Genomic DNA, 10,675 nt, shown 5'->3' with positions numbered 1-10,675 from the left:
AAGTCCTTGGATTGCAAATTTGCTCATTCAAGACCATCCTTTGAATCTCCTGCTTCTGTAGGTGCCTTCCCACTTTTAATTCCACCTCAGCACATCTGAACCACTCTGTTCTCCCAGCCCCTTTCCTCGAGTGCTAATGGGATTTGCACCTTTGGAGCAATCAAAATTTGGATTCTCGTCCTGGTGCTGGCCAGGCCAGCCAGGAGCAGGGATTTACAGTGGTTGGGAAATCAATCCCAGTTTGTTCTTGATCCAGGGGACTGGGAAATGGGGATGGCAGCAGCACCTTTAGCAGCTGCCAGGACCTGAGGCAGGTCCTGATCTGGGAGAGGGGCCAGGACCATCCCTGGAGAAAAGCCATGGGATGGAGGAGTTGGCAGTCTTAGGCTCTTATTCCATTGCTGTGAAATCCAGTGTGCTCCTCTCCAAGGCTCCCGTGGCTCCAGGAGGTCACAGTAGCACCCAGTGACCCAGCTCATGCCCTGCAGTGCTGTTTTCTGATTACCTCCTGTGGGATAATTCATTAAAAATTCCATTTTAAGGAGCTTTCCTTATCTCCTGCCTGATCCTGGACATCAAGAGCAGGAGGGAAACCTTCCCTGGCTTCCCATCTCCTGGAGGAAAAAAATAAAATAAAATAAATAAACCAAGCTTTTCCTCTTTAACATTTCACGTAAAAAACAGAGGAGCTCAAATAAATAAATCCCTCCTCTATCCGCTTTGGAGCCCAGCTTTTCCAAAAGCCAGCAGGGAGAAATCTCTTTATCTCCAGGGGCAGAGATAACAATGTAATTACGAGCTGGGATCAATGGCTTTCATCTCATCAGTCCTCAGCCTGAAATAAATGGTTCTCTCTCCACCCCAGTGCGGCTGCCCCCTCCTCTGGGCACTGGCCACTGCAGTGGTGAGGGTCCTGCTGGCATCTGGAGAGGCCATGAAGATTTTCCTGGGGGAAGCTGAGTTTTGGGACCTTTTTTTCCCACTGGGGAATGTTGGATCTTGTGTGGGAGAGTGGGAGAGGCCATTGGAGAACCCCAGGGGATGCTCAGCTCCTCCTGTGCCAGTGAAATATGGAGCTGTGCTTTAGTGGTTGTGAGAATTTCCTGACTTTTTTGGGGAAGAAAAATCCAGACAATAAATATCAGGGGTTTTTATTATTTTTTTATTTATTTTTATTGCAGGCAGCAGAATGGGAGTGTAACTTATGGCAGTTGGGGAGAGGAGTGGTCAGCAGCTGCCATAAATCCCAGATTCCAACAGAATCCACACTCCGAGAAAAGTAGACGGGATAATGGGAAGGGAATTGGAAAAGGAAAGGGAGTTTGATTCAGCCCAGCTTAAATATTAACTGGGCATAATGGTGACTGGTTTGTACTGGGAGAGAACCCAGGAGGTGGAACTGGAATGAGGAATGCAGCTGGGATGGGATGGGATGGGATGGGATGGGATGGGATGGGATGGGATGGGATGGGATGGGATGGGATGGGATGGGATGGGATGGGATGGGATGGGATGGGATGGGATGGGATGGGATGGGATGGGATGGGATGGGATGGGATGGGATGGGATCACTCCCTCCCCCAGTCCCTGCCATGTGGATCCAGCCCTTTTGCATCCTGCTGCTGCACCAAGAGCTGGAAAACTGCATTTTCCTGGGATCCAGGTGGGTTCTGATCAGCTGGGAGTGGAATGTGAGCCTGGCAGGAGCGGGATGGGAGCTGGGGAGCAGCTGCACCCTCGCTGTGGGGGACACGGCCACGGCTCCTTTGGGAATATTTTGGGAATGCTGGGCCATGAATGCAAGCCCCCCAGCAAAGGTCACGGGCGGATTGGGAAGATCAGGCAGTGGGATGCCAGCACCTGCCCTCCAAGCTGGATGGAGCAGCTGGAACGAGGCTGGAAAACTGCAGTTTTCTGCTCTCAGAGATCTGAGCAGCTCCCTGAATCCATTAGGGCTGCAGAGATAACGGATTTCTCAGGTTTGCTGGGAAAAAATCCCCACAAACTCCTTTCAAAAGCTGTCTGAACAAAAAGGCTCGCCTTGATCGGGTCAAACCAGGGAATAAAAGCTGTGGCAGACAAAAAGGAGAAAAAAAAATTAATTTAGTTCGGGTCAAAGGGAATTGCCACCGAGAAGCCTTGGGGGTGTTGGTAAACAGGATGGGCCGAATTTGAGAGGGAAGGAGCCTGAGAAATTCGCGGGTGTCTCTGTCACTCCTCTTTGTCCCCTGATGAGGGTCAGCATCGTTAATTAAGGGCCAGCTGGGCAGAGCCCAGGAGCTGATCGGTATCTCCCTGATAAGAGCCCTGTCATGGAAACCCTGAGTGCCACAGCCAAGATCTCCAGAGCCTCGGCAAATCAGGGCTTTATTCAGCTTCTAACAAAGAGTATTTTCCTTTTAAAATCCGAGTTATTCAGCTCCGTGCTACTCCCGCTCCTTTGTAAAGGCAGGTGGCACTTCCAGAGGGGGAATTCAGGCTCTGCCTTATCTCCAAAACTCTCCCAAAGGATGAGTTTCCAGGAGCTCTCACCTTGCTGGAGCTCGCACCTTTCATCCCCAGCTGCTCTCAGGGTGTTTTAAATGTCTTGGCCTTGCAAATTGGCTGTGATCAAACAGCTGGAAAGTTTTCAGGGAAACAAGGCTTTGGAGACCGGCAGGAAAAGTGGGAATGGAAACCTGCCTGAGGGAAAGCTGCTCTGCAAGGTGTAATGGAGGTAGGTTATATCCCTGAAAAACGCACTCCTTCCATCCCTGGAAGGGCTCAAGGTGAGGCTGGATGGGGCTTGGAGCAGCCTGGGATAGTGGAAAACACCAAGGGGTGCAATGGGGTGAATTTTAAATTCCTTTCCACCCCCAGTTTTTCTGGAATTCGCCGGGGAAACAGAAGAACGGAGCAAAGCCCGTTAAGCAGCTGCTGAATCAAAAACCCGGGAAAAGGGAAAATAAAGCCCAGCAGGTCCCTGGGAAGGGCTCACAGGAGCTGGCAGGCTCCGGCGCACCAGGATAACCCCGGGCCGGAGCTGCTTTCCCGGAGTGGGAATCTTATCGATCTCCTTTGTTTTACAAGCGCCGCTGACGTGATGATATTTGGCAGCAGCGTTAAGGCTGAAACATGAGCCGCGCTCGGGCCTCTTTATCTTTAATTGTTTGAAAAATGACACGGGCATGGCGTTGGTGCCCTGGAAATCATCCCGAGGCTGCGGGGCAGCTGCTGATGCACAGGTTGGGAACCTGCTGGTGTGACGCAGGCACCCGTGGGGGTCACCCACCTTTTCCCAATCCCTGGAATCTCGCGGTCCTGCAGAGGTGGCTGAAGGTGCTGGGAAGTCTCCGGTGCTCATGGAAGCGGTCGCTGGCTGCTGTCCCAGGGGCAGGGTGTGACAGGAGGAGGTGGCAACAGGGCCACCCATCCATAGGGCAGCTGGTGGTGGTGGCAGCACAATGTTCATCCATCCCGGGCTGTTTTCCATGTCTTTTTTCCCCCCAATCGACTTGAAACCCTGGTCAGCATCCCACGCAGGGGCTGGGGAGAAAGGCAGAAGGAGGTGGGGTGTACTGACATTTAATTCAGACGAGGATTTAAGGATTTACGCTGAAATGGAGTTTAAAATTCCTTTCCTGGTGCCAACCAGCTGCAGCCAAGGTCTTGGGACAGCCAAGACAAGGAGTGCTGCTCTGTCCCTGGGATGGGGAGGATTTACATCCCGGATATTCCGGCTTTTGGAAAGGGGTCTGACACCTCTTCAGGCTGCCACGGGCACTTGGAGCAGGTCCCTCCCTCCACGTTTTGTTTTCCCCAGCTGGGGGATGATGGGGTGGGAATTTTGCTTCAGCTTTGCTTCAGCTCCTGGAAAATCAGTCCCTGCCTGAGGGGGAATGTGCTGACCCAAATCTGCACCTCCTTAACCCTTTTATGCTGGTGAATTTGTAGAAGAGACACAGATGCACTGGGAGGAAATTTTCAGCATTAGTGTGGAAAGGAGCCTTTTAAACACCCCCATTTATTTATTGACAGGGATGCGGCGCTGGCACAGGAAATTTGCTCCTTTGGGATGCGAGTGATGTCGTGGCCTTGGGGACACGAGGTGGCTTCAGGACAAGGAGCAGCCAGGAGCTGATAGGCAAATAAACCTTGTCCCCAGGTCATTTTCACCGTGTCCTGGTGTCCCCAGGGCTGGAGCAGAGCCCACAAACCCCAGGCTGTCCCTGAGCATTCCTGTCCCTGCCCTTGGCATCCTGCTGCTCTCCCGGGATTCCTCTTGGATGTGGATGTCCAGGGAGTGCTGCCAGCATCGTGTGGTGCAGGAACAGGTGACAAATCCCTGTGGAGAGCAGGAGGGTTTGTCACTAAACTGGGAAGCAGGACTGGGGGCTGCAGACATGTGTCTGTCCCGTGGATGGATGGGATGGATGGGATGGATGGATGGATGGATGGATGGATGGATGGATGGATGGATGGATGGAGACCAAAATCATCTCTCCTCCTTGGTGGATCTGTTCCTGCACCAGTGGAGCTGGGATTGGGGTCCTGAGCAGCACCTGGAAGGTTTCACATTGTGGGATATCCAGAGGGGGAACAATGTGTGGGATATCCAGGGGGGAACAATGGACTGACTGTCCCGTCCACCTCTCCTGATGGAGCTGCTGACATTCCTGCTCCATTTTCGAGATGAGCCTGGCTGTGGATAAAACAATTTGCTGAGAATCATTAACCTAATGATGGAGGTTTTGGATAAACAGCTGCTAAGCCTGGCTGGGGGGAAAATGGGCTTAATTGTGGCTCTGGAAAAAGACAGGGAAAAGGGATTGGGATGAGCGCTGGGGGCTTTGGGGGTATCAAGGTTGGGTCTCCTCCCAGCCCCCCCAATTCCCGGGACTTTCAGCCCCACCCCTCTCTATCCTGGAGATGGAAAGGAGCAGGAACGGGATGGGAGCACCAGAATCCTGCCTAGCCATGGATTTATGGATAAAACCCCAGGACCACATCCCAGCCCTGCTGCAGGGTCAAAGGGGAAACTGTAAAGCAGCTTAGAGACCTGAAGCTGTTCCTATTTTTTGAAATATTGGAGATGATGGGAACTGGCACTGGGCAGGAGGAAGTTTGGAGTGAATATTCCCATTTATCCCAGACAAGCAGGTTTTCCAGGAAAGGAAATGTCACCAGCTCCATCTTTAGGTGTCGTTGCAATCCTTCTATTTTTATCAGAATTAACTTTGGAGCTGGGTGAGCTCTAAATGCCAATAATTAAACCCAAACAGCCCCAGGATCAGGTGCCACCCCCTGTCCCCAATGGAGCCCTGGCCCTATTATTTGAAATTGATGCAATTATTCTTCTGGCAGAGTAATAAGTTTCTGTTCTGCAGTACCCAGTGGACCCTAAAGCAGAACAAATGCTTTAATAAACCCAGGATGGGCCTTCCTGGAAGCTGGAATGTGAGGTTATTAAGGAGTGGAGCAGGTTTGGGAATGTTTAATAAATGATTGCCTGATATTTCTTGCTCACAGCGTACCTTTCTGATTAGTAAATGTTTTCTGCTTGCTGATTAACTTTGTTTATTTCTTAATTAGGTTCAGCGCCGGCTGTCTCGTGGTTCCCAAATAATTGTTTGATTAATGGGCCTGGATTTACATTTTCATTAAGCCCCCCCCTAATTAGCAGTGCCAGAACAGGCAGATCTGGGCCCTCAGAATGACAATTTTAGCCCATTAAGTAATAACTGTTCTATTGATCGGGGATAATGGAGCACAGGCAGTAAATCCATGGCTGAGTCACAGAATTCCCGGGGGAAGGTTGGGAATGTCCCCCAGCAGCACCTGCTGCTCCCTTTGCCTCCACTCGGTGATTAAGGGGTTAATTGGTTCCAGTCTGGGCATGGATTGGTGAGGGAGGGCTCCCAGTCAGGGAGGGGAGGGGATGGGATGGGGGATTGGGATGGGATGGGGAATGAGAGATGGGATGAGATGGATTGGGATGGGATGGGGAGTGAGGGATGGAATAAGAGGGGATTAGGATGGGGATGAGAAATGGGGCTGGGATGGAATTAAATGGGGAATGAGGGATGAGAATAGGGTGGGGATAGGGCCATAAATAGGAATAGGGGCAGGAGCAGGGATGGGATCACAAGGACAAAGAGGAGGACACTGCCAAGGCGCCGCTTGGCTGCTCCTCCCCAGGGAAGTCCCTGCTCGTGTCAGCCTGAACTGTGTCTGGAGAGGCTTCCCAGTGGGGAGAGGAGACTCTGGGTGACAAACAAACCCTTTTCCATATTCCCAGGGGACATGCCAGGCTGTGGGGCTGTCACCCTGGCTGGGCTTTGTCACTCCAGAGAAGCCCGTTGCTGTATTTGCTCTCAACACAACTGTGGCTTTTTCTTCCTTTTTTTTTTTTTTTTTTTTTTTTTTTTTTTTTTTTTTTTTTTTTTTTTTTTTTTTTAAATACTGGATTCTGCTCTCCAAAAGTAGGACACAGCCATTCCACGTGCCTGCTCCAAAGCTCCATAATCTCCTGCCTTTGGCCAGGCTGGGGAATCGTTGTGCTGGGAGCTCTCTGGCCAGGAGCAGCTTTCCAGGAGCTCCAGATCCAGGGAGGAAAGGTTGGAGGGGATGGATCCCCCCCAAGAATCCCTGGGATCTCCTCCTGTTTTGTGGGATTATGTCACTCCTGCCTGGGGGCCATCACTCAGTGATGTGGCATTTCGTCCTTCCCACCACCCCCCTGCCCTCACCCCGGCCCTGGGCTGCTCCTCTTCCTCAGGAGGGCAGAGCCAATCCCTCTGCCAGGAGCTGCCAAGGGAGGATGGCAAAATGGGGCAAAAATGGGGATTTTGGAAGCTTTTCCTGAGTTTCCCCATTCCACATTGGAAGAAATCTGGATTTGCCTCACTGTTCTCCAGCTTTTCCCCCTCTGGATGCAGCTCTGCCCCAGGGAGGGTGAGAGGCAGCTCACAGCTCATTTATCAGCCAGAGCTGAGGGAAGAGCCAAAATCCTGTGGCAAAGCCACGGGAAGCAGCTTTGCCTCTGGATTCACAGCTCCATGGAAGCGTGAGGATGATCCCTGTGCACACAGATGGTTCCTCTGCTCCCCCCCTGCCAAACACCTGCGCTGCCACCAGGATTTGGGGACCTGCTCCAGCTGGGAATGTCCTGATCCAGTCCAAAAGCACCACCAAGGCTCCAAAACTCCAAAAAGTGTTCACTGGAAAACTTCCAGCTCTGCCTTGTCCTGTCCATCCATGATGCAGGATTCATGGAGCTGCCTTTTGCCCAGGTCAGGGCAGATCATCATCCCCTGCCTCTGCTCCAGCCCTTCCCCACATCCATCACTGTTATCCCGGGGATTTAATCATCCCTGAGGCTCCCAGGAGCTGCTGGAGGATTTATTTCCCTGCATCCCAGTGCTGCATCCAGGACACGCTGCCCTTCCAGGGTGGGTGCAGCTGGGGAGCCCCTCGCTGATCCAAACCCCTCATCCCTCCAAAAATTCCGTCCTTCGAACATTTATCCTCCAAAAGCCCCGAGTTTGCAGGGCAGGAAGGAATTCCAATTTGGTGATGCCTCCGTGGATTCTCCTGGCAGGACCTGGCACAGTCTCATCCCAGTGCCTGCTGCGCTCCAAGGGCAGCTTGGAACAACAACACGTGAAAGACAAACCCAGATCCATGAATTAGTGGGAAGAAATGGAAATTCGATCCTTTTTTGAGGTTTAAAGGGAAGGTGCTGTGCCTGAGGGGGGCTGGGGGAATGGGATGTGCCTCCTCTCCTTATGGAGCACCAGGAATACTCAGAACACCCCTGACAAGAATCTCCATCACATTTTGGGCTTCACCACCTCTGCAGAACAAAGCCCTGAGCCCAAAATCAGCAGGAGGCAGGGGCATGGATTGCAAAACGCCCATTGCTAAGGAATTCCTGCCTGGCTTAAGGAATGCTTTGTGTTTAGGGAGAGAATTGTGCTGCTGGGGACAAGGGGGGGATGGTTTTAAACTAAAAAAGGAGAGATTTAGGTTGGATTTCAGGGAAGAAATCCTTCCCTGGGAGGGCGGGCAGGCCCTGGCCACAGGGTGCCCAGAGAAGCTGTGGCTGCCTCTGGATCCCTGGAAGTGTCCAAGGCCAGGTTGGATGGAGCATCCCCTCCTGCCCTAAATCTTTCTTTCCTGACCCAAAATGCCCCCCCACCACCCCCCGGGGCCTGCAGCACATTCTCAAAGTGTTGTTTTTATAATTTATTAGCAGGCCAATCTGATTTAGGCCCTGCTGACAAATGGGATGTTGTATTCCAGGAGTTTATCCCTGGGGAACAAATAAACAAACACAGCGTTGGAAACCTCATGAATTTTTTAAAGAGCTTATCAAAACCTTTTTTTCCCCTCTTTTCCCACAGGCAGGGTGGCTGAAAGGGGAAATATCCCCTCCATCTGCATTCCCAGCACTTATTTCCCCTTCAATCCCTTAATCCTCTTCTTTCCAGCTTTAATCCACACGGTTGCCTCTTTCTTGTTTGGTTTTTTATTAATTCCCCCCACTCCAAATAATCACAAAACCAACACCAATACTCCAGAGCTCCGTGTCCAAACTCCCGGCTCCGTGAGCATCCACAAAAGCCTGAGCATTGCATCATCCCAATTCCTATTTTTTTCCCCTCTTTTTACCCTGGAATGACCCCGGATTTGCAGCCCCGGGGCGTTTTTTGGGATTGCAGGCAGCGGGAATTGGACATCCATCACTGCCTGAGCCGGGAGAGCCGCTCCCCCCTGGAGACTTCGCTGCCACCGGCATCCTAATGAGTTAATTAAGGAAAAGCAGGGCAGGAGAGGTGAGGGCCCTCCGGGAATGCTTCCCGGGGGAGGCTCACGGAATTCCCAGGGAACCGTGGCTGCTTCCCGGGGGAGCAGGGAAACACCAGGACCGAGGAAAAGCCTTCAGCAGCTCCAGGGGGATCACAGGGCGTTGGATTCCAGTTCCAAAGAGAGGCTTCCCGAAATTCCCCCGCAGCTGCCAGGGGCTGCTCTGTCCTTTCCTGGGGATGACTCGCACGGATCTCCTGCCTCCAACCCCTCCAGATCCCAAAATTTGCCCCTAAAAGCAATTCAAACCCATGGGGAAAACTCTGCTCAGCCCTTTTTCGGTGATTCCAGCTTGTTCCTGCCCAGGTTGTACCTCTGGAAAATGAATGTGGAAAAGAAGAGCAGGAAAGGCCAGCAGGAGCTCGTTATTCCACAACTTTCCTGATTCCTGGGAATTATTCCCTTTCCTGCCCCACACAGCTCAGGTGGAGCAGAGGCACCGAGAGTGCAAGATTTGCTAATTATTGACTTTTAGTCAGCTGCTCCCTGATAACTCAGCCCAGCTCCCCAGTTCAGGAAAACCAGGATGGCAAGGACATTTTCCACCTGCAGAGGAACACCCTGGGAGGTCAGCAGGGATATGAATCCAGCAAGAAATGAAATGAGGCTCCTTATCCTGCCCTTCCCTGGATGTCACCTCCCTTATAACCCAGACCTGGAAGCACAAGCACAGCTTCATCCTTGGGAAGAAGGCAAAACCTCTGGAAAAGCTCTGGGATGCTGCTCCAGCATCTGCCATGGGAATGGCAGGGACCAGCAAGAGAGAAACTCCCTTTCAGCTGTACCCTGAACCACCCAGCCTCCCAAAAAACTTAAATTTCCACTCCCAAAAGACCCCAAAAGTGACTTCAATCCCAAATTATTTTTCCACACCCTGGCTCGTTAGGGAGCAGAGCACAACAGCACCAGGCATCCCATTTAAATTGGAGATTCCTACCTTTCTGCTGAGGATCTTTCCAGCCATCCTGTTTCCAGGGGTTTTTTTTTGGGTTTTTTTTTTTTTTTGGGGGGGGGGGGGTTTGTGTGTGTGCTGGCATTTCCTAATCCTCCAAATGAGATGGGATGCAGCTTTTCCAATATCATAATGCACTGCATCCCCTTTTCCCCAAGCCCTCGGGTAATTAGAAGGTTTTTAAATGCCCATAAACGAGGGCTGCAGTGCTGGGGAGGAGGGGACAGTCACTCCAGTGTCCCCACCGGGGTGGAATCCAGCATTTGCCCTTTTCCAGTGAAAGCCACCCCGGTGCTGGGCACTGGGAGTCACTGGCTCCTTTTCCCTGGATAAGGCTGGTGCCAGGAAACTCCACAATCACTTTTGGCTCAAAATCCAGCGTCCCTGATGGAGGGATTTATCTGGGGACACTTCAGGCCAATGTCAAAAGTCCCTTGTCAATAACCTCGGTGTTTTTGGGATAAAAACAACCCTGGAACCCTGCGGAATTGGGTCCTCCTGGTGCAGCATCTCTGGGAGCAGGGATTGGGAATCGCTTCCATTGCACCGTGGCCCCATAAGGAAAATAGATTTGATGTCCCAGGAGGGTCCTGGGAAGCCAAACTTTATTCCAACAGATGGTGCTCCCAGGGGAGGGCACCGCGATCCCACCAGGAGAGCTGGAATTGCAAACACCCCCTGGGGAGCTGCGGAGGGAGGGGATGTCCCTGTTTTTAGAAAATACAAGGAAGAATCGCTGGGTTTGGGGGGAATACGGGCGAGTTTGCAAAGCCCTCGGGCAATGGCAACCACCTCCCCCCATTCCCAAAATTCCCGGAGTTTAGCCGGAGGGAGGGAGCGCTGTGCGGCCGAACACAATCCCGGGAGGATTAAAAT

At 52.0% G+C, this 10,675-nt stretch overlaps 1 long non-coding RNA gene across 1 annotated transcript; it reads right to left on the bottom strand.

Moving 5' to 3' along the window:
- Window positions 1-1,838: 1,838 nt before the first annotated feature.
- Window positions 1,839-9,829, bottom strand: LOC121365057. The gene is made up of 3 exons (XR_005956944.1): window positions 9,785-9,829; window positions 3,272-3,525; window positions 1,839-2,069 (listed from the first exon to the last, which is right to left on the bottom strand). It is a non-coding gene; the product is annotated as an uncharacterized LOC121365057 (long non-coding RNA).
- Window positions 9,830-10,675: the final 846 nt, after the last annotated feature.

This window comes from Pyrgilauda ruficollis, unplaced genomic scaffold, assembly GCF_017590135.1.
Source record: "Pyrgilauda ruficollis isolate IOZ18807 unplaced genomic scaffold, ASM1759013v1 scaffold9, whole genome shotgun sequence".
Classification (NCBI taxonomy): Eukaryota; Metazoa; Chordata; class Aves; order Passeriformes; family Passeridae; genus Pyrgilauda; species Pyrgilauda ruficollis.
Note: the sequence above shows the minus strand (reverse complement) of the source record. Positions and strands in the feature narration are given on the sequence as shown.